The sequence below is a fragment of the Rhipicephalus microplus genome, chromosome X (genome assembly GCF_043290135.1).
Source record: "Rhipicephalus microplus isolate Deutch F79 chromosome X, USDA_Rmic, whole genome shotgun sequence".
NCBI classification, from domain to species: domain Eukaryota; kingdom Metazoa; phylum Arthropoda; class Arachnida; order Ixodida; family Ixodidae; genus Rhipicephalus; species Rhipicephalus microplus.
The window spans coordinates 308,206,130-308,223,856 of record NC_134710.1 but is presented as its reverse complement, the minus strand read 5'-3'; the positions used below and the strand labels follow the sequence as shown (position 1 = coordinate 308,223,856).

The 17,727-nt window shown below is 47.9% G+C and overlaps 1 pseudogene; it reads left to right on the top strand.

The window, feature by feature from the left end:
* Positions 1-14,503: 14,503 nt before the first annotated feature.
* LOC142777732 (U4 spliceosomal RNA) lies at positions 14,504-14,636 on the top strand (annotated as a pseudogene).
* Positions 14,637-17,727: the final 3,091 nt, after the last annotated feature.

Below are 17,727 nucleotides of genomic sequence, written 5' to 3'. Positions count from 1 at the left end.
TACATTGGCTGATTTGCAGCTGCCGTTCTCGGAAGAAAAGTGGAAAGGGCGGCGCGCTTTGGTATCTGTCGCACTCATGCGGCGGTATCGTTGATGCAAACCGGCAGCTTAGAGCGCATTATAGTAGCGGTCAGCGGTGATATGAACTGACACAACGCACACAGCCACACCTAATGACCCATCTGGCTATGTAGCTGCTGAGATATTGGCTGTGACGTACCTGCCGTGATGCAATGCCTGTATTAAATGAAGGCGGGGTTGGGTGCGCATTTTGATACCCATCTTTCGCTCACCTTTTTTTTCGTTTATTTTTCTTCGTGTTATAATAGTTAGCGGAGGATTGCACGCAATCATCTGCCGTTTGCCCGCAAGGCTAGCGAAGGGGGTGTAGGAAATTACGCGAAGAGACGAAGACGAACAGGTAGTGGGGCAGATGCTGTTTGGACACTTGGTTTGGAATGGACGCCATGTTTGGACGGCATTGCGCGTAGCGCCAATAAAGACTAAAGAGAGATTTTCCACTTTGTTTTTGGTGCCAAAGATTCGGCAAGCTAGCCTTTATCTTCTCGAGTTGTTGCTTCTGATCTGGGACGTCTTTCTGCTGCATGGACGTAACAGAGCGTACTGTTGGGACTCCGGGTCCTGCCGGTCTCGTTTTCGGTAGCTGGCCCCGTAGCAGGATCCATCGTCCAACAATTCAGTGAGAAGAAGCGCCCGAACGAACGACAGAGATTTATTTACATGTGGAGAAGTGATCAACTGATCCAAAGAGAGAAGAGAGAGAGAGAGATACAAAACGTCTTCGGCATTTTATAGCGCCGCGTAGCCAACACTGGGCGCATTGTCCGTATCGTCAGCCAATACGGTGGCCCCGGCACCTCGGCCACGAGGGAGGGGGAAACACACCTCACAACACATGGAGTGGCACAACCTAACACGATGTCCATATATGGTCTCGGCGCCCTAAAAAATGCCCAAACATGGTCACGAACGCACAGCAGATTCCGGAATCGGAGACGCTCCCTGGATTTCGTGCCGAACGGTTGTGCGCCCGCGCGCTCGCGACCTTCGGCGTCATCGTAGCTCTGGCCGACTGGGCTCGCCCTACGTCATCTCCTGTCGCCGACGGCCTTCGACGACAGCGCAGCTCTGATTTACTGGTCTTGCTCTACGCCATCTACAGACGCGGACAACATCTCTCGCAAGTGTACCCCGTCCTCAGCCTCCAGTGACCGTTCTTCCATCTTTCCTGTCTCTCCTATCCCCTCAGTTTGTTGTTGCTTCTTCCTCCTCTTTTCTATACCTTTACTTCTACCCTTTTATCCCTCCTCACCCTCATCCCTTGTGAGCTCTGTGGCGGTGTCGTTCACTGAAGCAGACAATAACGGGGCTCACTTTTCTCTTCCTTTCTCTTAAGAACCAATCCAGATTCCGGAATTCTCCCAGCGAGAGGGGGAAGCCTGAATGGGGAGGTGGGGGTCGACGACACAGTCGGTCAAGAACCGGTTCTCCCCGCAACTCCTCTTGCTTGGGTAAAGATCTCGATGGGCTGAGGTTTGCAGCCACTGTCCGGAGAGATCAGCGCCGGCAGTCGGTTTGGTGACTACCGTCTTTGATGAAGTAGAGGGCACCACCTGCTTCATTGTGGGCTCAACAGACATCACATACGCACATGAAAACACAACTACTCAGCCGGTGAGCGCCGGACAATTCCGCCAAACTCCACCAGGCAATTTTCCCCTTTAACTGATAATAAAGGAAATACACAATTTATTCAAAATGTTACTCATACGTTAAGGTGACACAAAACAACAACACTGGAAGCACACGGAACCCGAAACCCTGGCTAGCCGTGTCTTCAACGTTTTCAAACAAGTACACCTAAAAGAGTAAAACAAAAACAATCACTAGCCCTTGTCTAGGTCAGGAAAAAAAATGCCAGAGTTCTCGAGACATCCTCTCGCGTCAGGGACATCGACTTAAGCCATCAGCGTTGCCATGGAGTACACCCTTTTTGTAGCGTATTTCAAACGTATATTGTTGCGAAACGAGGCTCCAACGCAGCAGGCGGCCGTTCTTAGAGGACATGGTCTGTAGCCAGGTGAGAGGACAATGGTCCACTTCCACAATGAACTTGCTTCTGGCAATATAACAAGCCAGTTTCTGGACTGCTCAAACCAAGCACGCACATTCCTTTTCGCTAGCGCTGGAAGCCTGCTCGCGAAGGGTGAGTTTCCGGCTAACTTAGAGGACGGGATGCTCTTCATCCCCCTCATCCCTTTGACTAAGAACTGCCCCCATGCCTTTATCACTAGCGTCGCATTGGACTATGAAAGTCCTCGAGTAGTCCGGTGAACTAAGCAAAGGTTGGCTCAACAAGGCCGCTTTCAAAACGTGGGAAGCCTTTTCTTTCTCCTCATCCCAGTCGACCATTTGGGGCTCGGTCTTGCGCAATGCGTCAGTAAGAGTGCTGGCAATGTCGGAATATCTAGGGATGTACTTACGATAGTAACCAGCTATTCCAAGAAAAGCCCGAATATCGGTTTTCGTTGGGGCTGGGGAAAGTCTCGGATAGCTGCCACTTTCATTTCAGAGGGACGGTGATGCCCTCGACTGATAACATGCCCGAGATAGGGTACCTCTGCTTGTGCTAGCTGACACTTGGGCGCCTTGACCGTTAAACCTGCTTCGCGTAGGCGTGTCAGTACTGCTCTCAAATGCGCCAAGTGTTCTGGCCAGGACGAGGAAAACACGGCGACGTCGTCCAAGTAAGGCAATGTGAAGTCCTCTTGACCCCGCAAAACCTTATCCATTAAGTTTGAAAAGCAGTAAGGCGCGTTCTTTAGGCCGAAACTCAACACTTTAGGGCGTAATGTCCCCAATGGTGAAATAAATGCAGCATACCGGCTCGCCCTCTCAGTGAGCGGCACCTGCCAGTAACCTCTCACTATAGGTCTAGCGTTGAGATAAATTCCGCGCTGCTTACCCTCTCGACGCGTTCCTCAATGTGGGGAATTGGGTATGTGTGATCCTTGGTGATGAGGTTTAACTTACGATGATCTTCGCAAGGACGCGGATCTTTGCCGGGTACCTCCACAAGAATTAACGGGGAAGTGTAATCACTTTCACACGGCTCAATCACGCCGAAATTCAGCATCCTGTTAACCTCTGCTTTTATTAGCCCAAGCCGGCGAGGTGACACCCGATACGTCTTAGATCTTACCGGTTCCGACGAGGTAAGCTCTATGTCATGAGTGAGGACGGATGTCCGGCCTGGCTCGCTTACAAATCTGTCCTGAAACTCGGTCAAAAGACCACGCAATTCCTGCTTCTGCTTCATTGTCAGTTGTGACTTTGATACTAAATCCTCAACTCTTTTCTCGATCGGGACTTCGTCCGATTCGGGAGCTAATTCAGGGATTTCTGCCGGAACCTCTTCCGGAACATTTAAAGTCATGTTCACGATGGCTTCCTTCTCTTTATAGGGTTTGAGTAAGTTGCTATGATACACCTGGTGTACCTTACGACTTCCTGGTAATTTTACCACATAGTTGGTGTCAGACAATTTTCGAGTAATTTCGGCCGGGCCGACCCATTGCACTTCAAGCTTATTCTTTTGGGAGGGCCTCAACAACATGACCCTGTCTCCTACAGCAAAGTGTCGCGCTTTAGCAGTCCGATCGTAGTAAAGCTTAGCCTTCTGCTGTGCTTTGGTCATCGCACTCTCGGTCAGTTCTTGGGCTTTTGTTAGACGATCCAATAAGGTGAGGACATATTCCACTACTACAGGATCATCACCCTGACCTTCCCACGACTCTCTCAGCATACGAAGAGGAGACCGCAGTCTGCGGCCGTAAACAAGTTCCGCTGGCGTAAACCCTGTTGTCTCATGTGGTGCAGTTCTTAGTGCAAACATCGTTGCAGGTATGCACATTTCCCAGTCAGTTTTTCGTTCAAAACATAAGGCTCTTAACACTCGCTTCATCACGGAGTGAAGCTTTTCTATCGAGTTCGACTGTGGATGGTAGACTGAACAATGCAATAATTTCACGCCACACCGCTCTAGAAAGGTTGTCGTTAAGGCACTCGTGAAAATGGTGCCCTGGTCTGATTGTATCTCGGCAGGAAAGCCTACCCGGGCAAACACGGGCAGAAGTGCGTTCACTACTTCCACGGAACTTACCTCTTTTAGCGGGACCCCCTCTGGAAATTTAGTAGCTGGGCAGATTAAGGTCAGGATGTGACGGTAGCTTGAAGTTGTCGTGGGCAAAGGACCTACTGTGTCAATTACCAACCGACGAAAGGGCTCCCCTATTACGGGTACCAGCTTCATTGGAAATTTCACCTTATCTCCCGGCTTACCCACTCGCTGACACACATCGCAAGATTTTACAAACCTCTCTACATCTTTGAAGCATCCAGGCCAGTAGTATTCCTGTAAAAGACGATTTTTCGCCTTCTTTACGCCTAAGTGGCCTGACCATGATCCTCCAAGCACCAAACTAAGCAAATCCTGACGATACGCCTGAGGTACGACTACCTGGTCAAACTCTACTCCTCGCCTATCTAGATATTTTCGATAGAGTATGCCGCTCCTCTCTTGGAATCTCACATTTCGTTTGGCGATTCCCTCTTTCGAACTGTCCTGGAATTGCTTAAGCGTCGGGTCCCCCTTTTGTTCGGTTATTAATGAAGCGGGGCTCACCTGCAGCAGCCGACTGAAATTATCCGAAGTTGGCATGACACACAACTCTTTTGTATTTCGTAGTACCTGGAATGTGTCACCCTCTGTTCCATCCTCTGTACTACCAGGAATCGGCTTGGGAGCAACGGCATTTTCTATTTGCTCGGTCAACGAGGCGTAATTGACCCCTTCCAATTCGGGAGGAGGTTCATCGTCACCTTTAGGAATGGTTGCCTCCGCGACTACGGCTTCTGCAGCCTGTTCTCGCACAAGTCGATTTGTTACCGTGGTGTCCAACTCGCAACCAGGCCCGTTGTCGATTTGCGGCTTGTTTGCCTCAGTGAATGTTGCTCTCGCAGCCAGCGCACGTGCCTTCGATCTAGTCAGTGCCTGCACTATGCCTTCTCCCAGCGTTAGACCTTTCTCCTTCAGCATTTGATCTGACTTGTTTGAAAATAAGTAAGGATACTGAGGGGGTAGATATGGCGATACCGCGGCTTCCGTTTCCAACGTACCAAATGCGCCTTTAAGGAAACTTTAGCTACGGGAAGGCACTGACTGTTTGCTTCTACGGCTTGTCTAATCCAGGCACAGTCTCCTGAATACTGTCCGGACTGAACAAAGGACGGATGAACTACGTCCATAGTGGCTGCGGAGTCTCTAAGAACCCGACACTGCTTGCCGTTCACGGTAAGGTCGTACATATAGGGCTCTAGCAACTTCATGTTCTCGTCGGCTTCATTTATAGATAAAAAGGCCACCTTTTCTTTCGCGCAATGTTTCGCGAAGTGCCCTGTTTCGTGGCAATTTAAACAAGCCGCCGGTTTTTTCGTCTCAAATTTCCTTTTGCTTGCCTCTGCCGACGCCCCATGGTTAGATGCCTTGTTTTCCTCACCCTTTTGTGCGAGACTTGTCGGTTGTTTTCTAAACGGCGCCTTATTCGGTAGTAGGAATTTTTACCTTTTAGGCTCGCTGTTTGCCCCGAGGGCACGGCGCGTAACGAATTCTTCAGCGAGCTCTGCGGCTTTTGTTACGGTGTTCACGTCCGGTCTATCCTGCACCCAGAACCTCACCTTTTCTGGTAACCTTTTATAGAATTGTTCCAGACCGATACACTCGAGCACCTTGTCATGATTCCCATACGCCTTTGCCTCTTTGAGCCACTCCCCCATGTTGGCCATTAACTTGTAAGCAAACTCCGGGTATGAATCATTGTTCTCTTTTACGGCGTTGCGAAATTTTTGTCTGAAACCTTCCGCTGACAACCTGTATTTCTTGAGAAGGCTCGACTTTACCTCACTGTACTCGTCAGCCTCCTCTTTCGTGAGGCGCGCGATTACTTCTGAGGCCTCCCCCGGAAGTACGGACAACAAGCGTTGAGGCCATGTATCCTGGCTGAAACCTTGCCTTTCACAAGTTCTCTCAAAGTTGACGAGGAACAGCCCAATGTCCTCCCCTAGCTTGTACGATCTCATTAGGTCCGTCATTTTGAACCTGATCCGCTCTGCGGTACCGGATGCCTCGCTGCCTCCTGCTCTACTATTATGGCTAATCTCTAGCTCGAGGCGCTTCATTTCAAGCTCATGCTTTCGCATCTTATCTGCCTCGGCTTCTGCCGCTTTCCTTTCGGCCTCCGCCGCCTTTCCTTCGGCCTCGGCCGTGGCCGCCTTTCTTTCGGCCTCTGCCGCTTGCCTCTCCTGAATCTCCTCGACACATTCTGACAGCTCGTCATCCTCCGCCCCCAATGCGAGAATCGCCTCTATCAGCTCTGGCTTTCTTTGAGAGTCCGACACCTCCAGATTCAACTCCCTTGCAAGTAGCAACAACATGGACTTTCGCAGGGGTTTCAGATTCATGGCTGCCTCTAGTACCGCTGTCTCTGTTCCACAAAGATTCCTGTCCTGCAACTAATTAACCTTGACGGCAACGACAGCTCTAGGTTCCTGCCTTGCCTCAAGTTTTCCGTTAACTTAGTCTACAAATAAAGCTTCAAAAAGCTCTTATACGGAATCCTGCCCTGCCACTGTTAACCTTGACACCACTGGCAGAAAGAGCTTAACTAAGCTATCATACAATTTCTGCCTGACGCAAGTTACCTGTTAACTCAATGACCAAGACAGCCCCTCTCTACCAGCTTTTACTTAACACATAGAGTAAATGCCTGGTAAAATTTAACAGAGAAAGCCGGCACTCACCCAGTTCGCAGTCATGTCTCCGGTGTCGTGCCTCTCAGAAGTGCCGTTCGATTCCCTCTGGATGTCGATGAGCTCGTGTCATCCTTCTCCTGTCGTCCCGTTGTTGGACTTCGGGCTCACTCCGTCCAGTGGTCGCTTTCGGGGTTATCGGCATCCTGCCGCTGCCATCCAGTTGTTGGGACTCCGGGTCCTGCCGGTCTCGTTTTCGGTAGCTGGCCCCGTAGCAGGATCCATCGTCCAACAATTCAGTGAGAAGAAGCGCCCGAACAAACGACAGAGATTTATTTACATGTGGAGAAGTGATCAACTGATCCAAAGAGAGAAGAGAGAGAGAGATACAAAACGTCTTCGGCATTTTATAGCGCCGCGTTGCCAACACTGGGCGCATTGTCCGCATCGTCAGCCAATACGGTGGCCCCGGCACCTCGACCACGAGGGAGGGGGAAACACACCTCACAACACACGGAGTGGCACAACCTAACACGATGTCCATATATGGTCTCGGCGCCCTAAAAAATGCCCAAACATGGTCACGAACGCACAGCAGATTCCGGAATTCTCCCGGCGAGAGGGGGGAGCCTGAATGGGGAGGTGGGGGTCGACGACACAGTCGGTCAAGAACCGGTTCTCCCCGCAACTCCTCTTGCTTGGTTCCCTAGGGCCGGTCGTAATAGTACCAAGGCCAAGCGGACATCTCGTTGTGCACAAAGTATGAGGATTCTGAATGATGTCACCCAGCTCATCCAGTCCGCTCAGTTTGCCCTCTCGATGCTTCACATCCCCCACAGCTGGTTGAAGGCGGTCCAGACGGAGTTAGCCGCACTGAACGCCCAGCTGGAAACCTTCCTTGCAGACGAGCAAGTGGCAGAAAGCTACGACTCCGTCATGGAGTATGAAGAAGCTGCTACCAGCGCATTGGCCCTGCTCGAGCATCACATGGACAGGCTTAAAGTTTCCGCACTTCCTTCGACGGCGCATTCACCTACAACCACTGATGGGGATCCGCCAACCACCTCGGCAACAGACATGAATGGCATGACCTAAACGTGAGTGTAGCACACGATTGCCCAAACTAGGGCTCTTGCGTTTCGGTGGCAGCTTAACTCGATGGCAGCCGTTTTGGGACATGTTCCGCCACGCAGTTCACCAGGTTTGTCCAACACCGATAGTTCCACTATCTGGTCTCACTACTAAGCCGCTACCGGCATACAAGCCACAGATTCATCATCATGAGATTGTAACAAGGAATAAAGAGGAGGTCCATGGTGGGCTTCGCCATATGGGGATGGTGGCTTGTCCTTTTCTCCACTGGGGGAGGGCTGACAGACAGGAAAACAATGCCCCTCTTTTCTCCTCTGGTTTCGGCAGCGCTATTCACGTATCACGTTATCTCGGTTTAGAGGCCATTTTTTCACGTGCTCGCGTGTTTGAGCTATATTTCTCACGAAATACAACCTCTTCCAGCTACATACAAGCGACGGTGGTGGCCACATAATCGTCAGTAATGCAGTGTCGACGGTGGGTGCCCCTGCGTGTATGGCGCAGACGGCTAATTAGAGTATTCGCTGTTTCCACGGTTCTTGACACTGAAAAATCGCTTTATTCCTTCGAGGTGTACGTCCACATCTGTGGATGCAGCTTGTTTTGCGAGTTCATTGGACCAGTTGGAAAGAAAGGACAGGATGCAATGCGCAAGTATAAATTAGCTTTTGTATAGTCAACGTTTCGTGACTTAACCATATTATGCTGCGTGTGACTGCAGCCGCCTACTTTGGTGAAGGCACGATGTCCAACGGGTCGCTTGACGTGCCATGTTTCAGAACCAACGTCATATTTTTAAAAATTTCTCTTTGCTCAAAATGAACGTTGCCGGAAACGACCTACGCGCGCATTTTGAGCTTAAGAACTTCTGTTTTGTGTGTGTAGAGATTCAACATGACTGACTGTGAATTCACCGAATATTTAAATATCGGATAATTAAAAGGAATTAGCAAAGTTTGCCTAAAATAAATTGCCTAATTTGTTTTATTAATGTGTAATATTGAGTGCATTGAACGTATGTTGGGCGAAATTTAGACATTTGCAGAAAGTGCCTCATAATTCATGTCTTAAGGTAATAATGCGAAAACACCATGCCTTAGAGGCTGTATGCATATTCGGAAGCTGCGGACGGGGCACCCTGCATTTATGCAGAAGAAATGTAAAGATTTTGTAATAGAGGCTGAGGCTGGACCCACAAATGACCTCACGGGTATACATCGATGACATACAGTAATCTGAGTGAACGTAGCGGAAAAGCAACCTCCACAGCGGGTTTCAGCCATGAACATTCCGTATCTCGACATATTAACGCAATAGTGCTCAAAAGCTCGTTTCGAAGAGATTTCGGCGTCAGCGTCGGCGTCGTTAATTTTGAGTGAAAAATCATCTTGTGCGTGACAGAAAAATCTAGAAAGATGTAATAAAATAAATAATAAAAATTTCCTGCTCCGAGTAAGGACTGGTTTTATACCACGCAGTGACGATGTCTGCTAGGAAATGCAGTGGAAATAACTTCGTCTGCTTGGAAATGCAGTAAAAATAACAATCGTGCTTTACAAACACAAGCGTCCTGTATACAGGCTTCCCAATGCAACATTTCACATCGCAGTAATATTGCCGGCACAAGCGGGCCTTCCCATTGAGCGTCAGAACATGTGATTATGAAAACGACTTCGTGATTTAAAGCCTGCCACCCATTACAAAAGGCCCACACGTTACATCGCCCATTCCCACTTAGTGGGTGCATGAAAAGTTCGATAGCATTTCATGCGCGTAATTGAAGCGAAAGCTTCGCCGATATCAGCCACTTTAGGCTGGATAGATTACATTGTAGTAGTACACTGTTTAAGCTTCTCGAGTATCATCATAGAAGAAAAAGTATGCACTAAGTGGTTGAAGTGCGCTCTAGGCATGGGAGTATCCGGGGGGGGGGGGGGGGACGTTTCAACGCCTTTCCCCGAAACTTTTCAATTTTGCTTGCGTATACACTTACGCACACGAGTATGCGTAAAATATGATTGAACCCCTTACCCCCCCCCCCCCCACCCACCTAAAAAAGATTCCAGGCACTGATTGCGCCGAATCGGCGACCTTATGACCCCGTGTGCCGAAGAAAATTTACTGTTGCTTCCGCGGCTACTTTTATTTAAGGCTACTTTCAATATATACTTAAGCGCGTTCAGTCGGAAATATTGTTATCATTGGGAGATAAATTAACAAGCAAGACGGAGACTGTCAGCGTTACTGAGCTTTGCTGTCGTGTCAGCCGATGGGCGTGCATGTCCTACCTCCACTATTAAGCTTGGGGCGCATTGGATGTACCCCAACGTAACGCGCCTAGCGCCTGCAACGTCGGAGTGAGAAAGTTGCGTGCTTGTTGGCTAACGCGAGGCTAAGCGTGCTGTTCACGCGGCTCGCAATCGATGCTGATGTCAACACCAAATGTCGATAGCACAGCGTGCGTTTTGGTGTGAACTTGGAAAAGAAACGACCGCAATAAAATGAACCTGTACTCGTAAACATTTACTGTATTCATGAATTTCGGCTTGCAGTTTGAAGGGGGTATCGCTTCAACGTTTAACGTTCCTGCAGACTTGTTGGCTGAAATGTTCCAATGTTACTCACTCTCTCTGGCAGGGACTCTATGTTGCGTAAACTATATGCATGCGCACTGAATTTATAGCATTCAGACCTACGTAGTTACAGTGTTCAGGTGGTGCAATATATGGCTTATGAAAATAAATGCCATAAAAAATCCCGCCACCTCCAAGACGTGAATGATCATCAGTGGGGCGAAGCTGCAGTGCTTATCTGTAAAACCGCGAACACATCATGTAAGGACTGGTCACGTTGTTATAGGGGTGATTATATATACCCGTATATACACGATGTTTATTATTTACATAACTATGCATTTATATACACGCATAATCAATTACATATCGATGAAATTGTACACAAGTGTTACATCACTGATTACAAAGCTGTGGATTCCCGTTTTTCTTAGATTACAATCTTACGGGGCCTGAAGCACGTGGTGAGGGGGTCTTGGATGAGAGGTTGTAGTTGAAACTGGAGAAATCAATGTCGATACAGGCCCCTCTGCTGGCGGTGGGACGCTTGTTGTTGTACGAGCTGCACCAGAGATCGTAAAGGGACATCGTGTGCGAGACTAGCCAGCAGTCAGGTCGCGGGTTCGAATCCCGGCTGCGGCGGCTGCATTTCCGATGGAGGCGGAAATGTTGTAGGCCCGTGTGCTCAGATTTGGGTGCACGTTAAAGAACCCCAGGTGGTCGAAATTCCCGGAGCCCTCCGCTACGGCGTCTCTCATAATCATACAGTGGTTTTGGGACGTTAAACCCCACAAATCAATCAATCAACTAGCCAGCAGTCGTCAACTGCAATTGACGACTGCTGGCTGCAACTGACGTTGCTGGCTGCAGTTGACGACATCATGATGTCCACGTTGAAGCCTCCGACAAACACGAATGGCCCGACCGTGTTTGATATCGGTTCTATACCGATGCATTGCCTTCACGATTGAAGTGATGACGTCTCCCTTGAATAGGTTGCTAATTATTTAAACTTGTGACTCATTTTCTCAACAGACAACCTGAGAACTGTTGTTTACATAAGAAAGAGGCAGGGCGTCCCTCTGCAGTAAAACCTACAGCAAGATCACTTCTCGCACAAATTTAGGGTGATTTTTCTTAACGCTATAGCGTTAAAGAAGTCGTTTGGTAGAAATTCCGGCGTCGGTGTCATTGATTGTGACGGAAAATTTATCATCTTGTGCGCAACTAAAAAATCTAGGAAAATTGCAAAAAAAATCATAAAAAGCTTTGGGTCTGATCGAGGATCGAACTCAGACCCTTTGCGTGGCAAGCAGGTGATCTACCACCCAGTCAAATGTTTTCGAACGCCTTGTACATCTACAACGTGGTCTTAGGGGAATACACGCCGTAAAGCCTGAGCATTTTGTAATGAGTGGGCAGCTTTAAGAAATAAAATCGTAATGATAACCACATGTCCTGACACACGTTGACAATATACGCTTGCATCACGCAATATTACTGTGATGTATATGTATATAGCTCGCACTAAGTACACGTGCTACGTGACGCCAAACAGGCTCATTGAGTGTGCCGCACTCACCTCCGTGGCTATAGCGGGCGCTGCCTGACACTCCCACGTCTAAATTCACATATAAACCCAATAAAGTGGCTGGGGGGATAGCCGCCGTGGTAGCTCAGTGGTATAGCATCGAATGCGTTATTCGAAGGTCACAGGTTCAGTTTCTGCCCACGGCAAGTTATCTTTTCACCCACTTTTCTTTCTTCACATTTACATTACAATTGGTCTAATAACTTCCCCTATACTTTCCTTGGGGTTATTGTCTGTTAGATTTCATCGATATTGTGCCAGAACACGGAAAAACGAGCCCTTAGGTATACACTTCTTTCCCTTATATATATACAGGACGAGTGTGTTTATAAAGCATGAAACTTATTTTCACTGTATTTCCACGTATTTCTACGTAGACACGTGGATGTGTGGTATACAACACTTGCTTGCCACGCAAACGACCTTGATTTGATCCTCACTCTCATGTGGATTTCTTTATTATTTATTTTATCTTCATCTTTCTCGATTTTCCGGCGCCGAAATAGACAATTTTTCGCTTACAACCGACGACACCGACGCTGAACTTAAGCGTGCAAAAACTATTCAACGCTCTCGCGTCAATGGAGAAGACGCTATAATGCATTTTGCTAGTACTTTTTTTCCTGTTAAAATGCCATGAGGTATGTTGAAGTTTCAAAAGGAGTTAATTTGGTCCTTCATAATGGTAGCACAGAGCGTTCTCCGAAAGATTCCTTACATTTCTTTTGATTGTTTTTTAGTTTGATGGAAATGCACCAAAAGGGCTGTGCAGGCCATACGTGGAATCTTCAACAATGTTCAACCATATCAGCACAGACTCTTCTCTATTTTGGTCACTTTGGGGGAGCTTTACTGCGCTGGGACACAACCGACACTTAGTGCACTTTTCTGCACCAGGGCGTCATGTAGCGCTGGCGGTCTTCAGAAAATCACGGGCCTTTGACCCAGCTATACATGCAGAAAAATCAGTACCGATTTATCTTGTGATATCACCAATGTGAATGGCCCAGCGCATCCAGACGCGGATCCAGAGGTTGGGTGGTAGGGGTGATCGCTCTCCCCCACCCAAAAAGTCTGTGGTCACCCCCAACCCCTCCCCTCACTTCAGTGCTTGTAGTCAACCTCCTATAACCAATTAGGACAAATGAGTGCAAGGAGTCTGAGCACAGAGCAGCTGTATTTATCCCTTGAAGGGGCTTTTTGCTAGTAAAAAAATCATGACCACGCCCCCCTCTCCAATGGTACTTTAGGCCATCGGCCCCTTTAAATGAATGGCTATATCCTCCCCTGAGCAGGTCTCGTTGTGCCAACAACATTCCTTGGGAAGAGGTTTATGACTCGTCCTTCAATGAATTGTGCAGTCGATGTTCAATGATACACGACTGTCGATGCTTTCAAAGGACGGCTACTTCGGCCAAGAATGGATGATAATGCACTGCGCCTACATTGTGGTCGAACTGAATAGCCATTCACGCATTATTCCTAATGATCGACGTTCGTGTCTGCCTTTCAGTTATTTTTATTCTTTTCTTTTTTGAGCAGGCGAGTTGATTCCGCTCGAGGTATGCGAGGCCATTATGAACGGCCTCTGCCTTACATGGCGTATATTGCATCGCCGAGCTAGCACCTGGTACAGCTGCATGGCAGCGCGTGCAACGCCTTGACTCGCGCTCTCTCTTTCACGGCGCGCGCTCTTTCTTTGCGTCAACATGGCTTCCGAGATTGCGGGCGCGCCGCGTGCCAACCCGCCGTGCGGCCGCTGTCTCAGAGGCCATGGCGTAAATTTTCCCGGCATGGGATGACTAACGCCCTGTCACATAGCACATGTAATGTCATTCGCTTCGAATGACATTAGGTGTTAATGTCATGAACAAGTATAGAGAGAGCGTGAGAGTGAAAGAGTGATAGAGAAACAAAATAAAGACAGAAACGAGGAAGAAGTGCGAGAGAGGGAAAGGAAGGGAAAATAGAAAGGACGTGAAAGTAATACATAAAGCAATGAAAAAAAAACAGAAAAAAGAAGAGACACAAAAAACAGGCGGCAAAACCTCCGACAGTCATCTGTCCTCTCACTCAGCGTTGGTCGCTAGAAACTTACGGCACTATTAAAACTATTTTTTCCCAGAATAACCATTATTACCTAACTTTATATATAAAGATAGTCTGTAAATGAAAAGAGATATGAGATATTTGCAAAAAACGTGACTTTCTTTCAGTTTGTAGAAAGTTAGCTTGAAAATCATTTGCTGTATCCCTTGGGTCTTAAGGTAGGCTATGTTTGAATGATACATTTCTAGTAACCATTGCTCCGTGAGCTTTGCGTAGCCAGGTAGGTGCTTTTCTTCAATGCGACCTCATAAAGTGTGAGGCACACGGGACGGCTTTAAGCTCTCCCATAGTAGAGTACCAAGTACTCTAAATCGTTAACCACTTTTTCTCAACACAGTCAAAACTGAGGGGCGAGTATCGCTTGTTGAAAACTTTTTCCGATACCACGCCTGGACGATGTGAACACCGTCGGCTATGGCAATTTTTGGCTGGCCCTACGGCGCTTCGTGAGAATTCTAAAATTAGAAGTAAATATTTGATTCACCACGTGTAGCGTACAGCTATTTGCGTACGTTAGATAATTTGTCACGTTTTCATTTGTCGTGACTGTTTTCCGCGAGAAAGGGGAATTTATACAGCATACTGATGTGGTTGTGCCCTAGTTCGTTGCCTCCAAAACTTGTGTGCCGATCTCGGAGGTCATGCGAGGTATATGTAAAGTGGAACCGTAACTTCCATTAAAGCCCACGTATCCAGTATTTGACGGCTCGTTGCTACCGCCGCCATCTACGTATGGAGGGGACAACTAACAGCTAACAAAAAATAAAAAATAAAGTATAAAATCACAACCGGAAGTGATAGCGAGGTCCTGTATTTGCCCTACATGGCGCAAAATAGAAATAATTTCTCACGTTTTTTGTGCCGTTAGAAATAAGTGACTTTATTGTGCCTTTATAGCTGCTCAATCGCGTGCGCGAGAAAAGACCAACAAGCAATATTGACGAACCAAAATTGTTTTGTTAGCCAAAGGGTCTACTTGCAATGCACACCGAAAATTTTGCAGATGAAGTTCTAGCACAAATGTTCACGAGCACAAGGCATAACTGTCCGAAAGCTCACGTCCCGATCGCGGAAAACCACCGCAGTGAGACACCAGCCTTGAGAATATCGCTTTGGCAACCGTAAGGTACAGCGTCTTGTTGCTTATCGTGTACAGTATGGTCCACTCTTGGAGGGAACACGGCAACGCGTGGCTGTCGGCCCGCGTGGCGCAAACTGGCGGCGAGATTTGTAAACACAGCGCATGCGCAAAGACGTGAAAGGGTGGGGCTTGCCGCGTTTCGTCTGCTACTTTCCACTGCGGCGCTTGCAGTGCGCTGGATATCGCGTTCGCTTTTCCGCGGAGCGATTCATGTCCCCGCCACTCTCGCTGCTCCTCCCCGGGTAATCAGCGCGGAGGAAAAAAATGCCGTTTGTTTGTTGTTGTGCTTTCTCGGCAGCTTTGTTGCGATTCCATTCATGGCCACAGCAGCCGATTTCAGAATACAGGTTAAATGTGAAAAAAAAAAAAAAACATGTGCCGATAGTAATCAGAAAAAAGGTTAACAAAACACGTGTTTGAAAATACTTCAATGCATCCCAATACGGCGGGACACAAAATTATGTAGTTATTGTGGATTGCAATATCCAGCAAGTGTTAATTATAACTCCGTTACGTTTCGTTTTTTTTTTTCGTTGAAGCGAAAACGCTAGAAGCTGCTTACTAGGAATATGCGATAGCGTTCACTTTCCCGAAAATATTACGTTTGACCAACACGCACGCGGAGAAACGGTGTACATAAAACACTACGAAGTAAAGAAAAAATTATTGCTAAATCCTTTGTGACAGACAGGTCGATTGAGGTCAGATCTGTAGCCCCGAAACATTTGAATAGTGCAAAGGTAGTGAAACACATCTCTGCTCTGCGAGACACAAAATAAAACGCAGATTTGTGTAAGCAAAATATGACTACGCGTGACAGAACTAGGGACTGCAAAAAATTACATTCGTAGTGGTGATGATTACGTTGGCAATGAGAAAGTGGCCTATTCGCGATGGCAGTGACAGCACGCAGGCTCTATTCTTTGGTGTACACCTCGACTAATCGAAGCCTTTCGTCCTCAGGTACTCTTAGACATGCGGCTTCTAAGAACTAGCCATGCCGAAAATGCCACCAGTGAGTAAATACGCCCCCAGCTGTGGCATTCTGTAAAAATGATAACAAAGCCTATCACTCGCGAAGCCTGCGTGGTGTTTGTGCCCACCAAAAATGTAATTGTAAGCTTTCCAAACGCAGTTCGAACCAGACAGCCGCTTTTGATAACAGACATGGGAATCGATGGTTGATGAAGCGAGCACAGCAAGCTTGTCCCTAGCGTGCGCCAAGCGTAGGGCGGGAAAGTAGCAGACGACGCGGGCAAGTACCGCCCTTGCGATTCTGCGCGCATGCTCCGCATTTCCGAATCTCGCCAGCAGTTGGCGCCCCGCGGACCACCGGCCACGCGCTCGCGTGTTATCCCTAACAGTGGATCGTACTGTACATTCATCGTCACCAAAGACGAGAGCACTCCTGCCATGCACCAGTGAAGGCTGTCGGCAGTCACAAAGGCGGCTATGCACACATTCTCTGAGCTAGTTCTCTGAAATGTCACGCCAGTAAACAGCACATAAGCAAATTGATAAACTTCGGAAGATACGCAATAAACCACCACGCAAAAGGGGGCGATGCTTCGTTGATACGGCATTGCGCCAAACTAAACACAAGGGCTGATAGAAGTTTGCTTGGACACGCTTCCCCCTTCCCCCCCCCCCCCCAATAATGGCACCCGACCGAAAAATGAGGCATTCATTCATTTACCCAGGTGTAAGATAAACCGTCAAGTAAATTTACAGTTAACTATGACATACGTAAAATTACGACTATATGAAAAATAAATTATATTGAGTTCTTTGTTTCCGGTATTTTCCCCTCCTGACGTAGTCGCGCTTTAATCGTCAACAGGCGTTGATGCCTGTGACAATGGCTTTCCGACATTTTTCGTTCCAAGTTTCGCGTCTCGTGCAGGGCCGGATCAACAGTGCGGAGGGACCGGTTCAAGGATATAAGGGGGGGGGGGGGGGGCTTCTCCTTCCTTTTTCTTTACCGCTTTGTTATCTGGTCATGCTTGAGATTTGTCGCTTTTTAGATTTAGCTGCAAAGGACACAAGCCATATGTATTCTAAGTCTCTCCGAAGTGTTGAATATGACCTGTACGTTTTCTTTCTTGCGGAGCACGTGGAGGGCTTCTCATCGTAATACTTATATCAGGAGACGAAGACACATGGACAGCATTAACATTTGTCTGGTTCGTTGGATCACACTAAAAGAAGACTAATCTGAGCGTGAAGTTGAGATGAAAAGAAAGAATGCATACCACACTTACCCCCGTATTCAGAAACGCTACTTGACTTGAAGTTGACTTTCCACCGACTTCAATGCAGCACAAAGGGGTTTCGAACGCGCTCTCTTTAGGCGGTGCAGAGGCAACGCAAACGCACGGACGCGTTTTAAACGT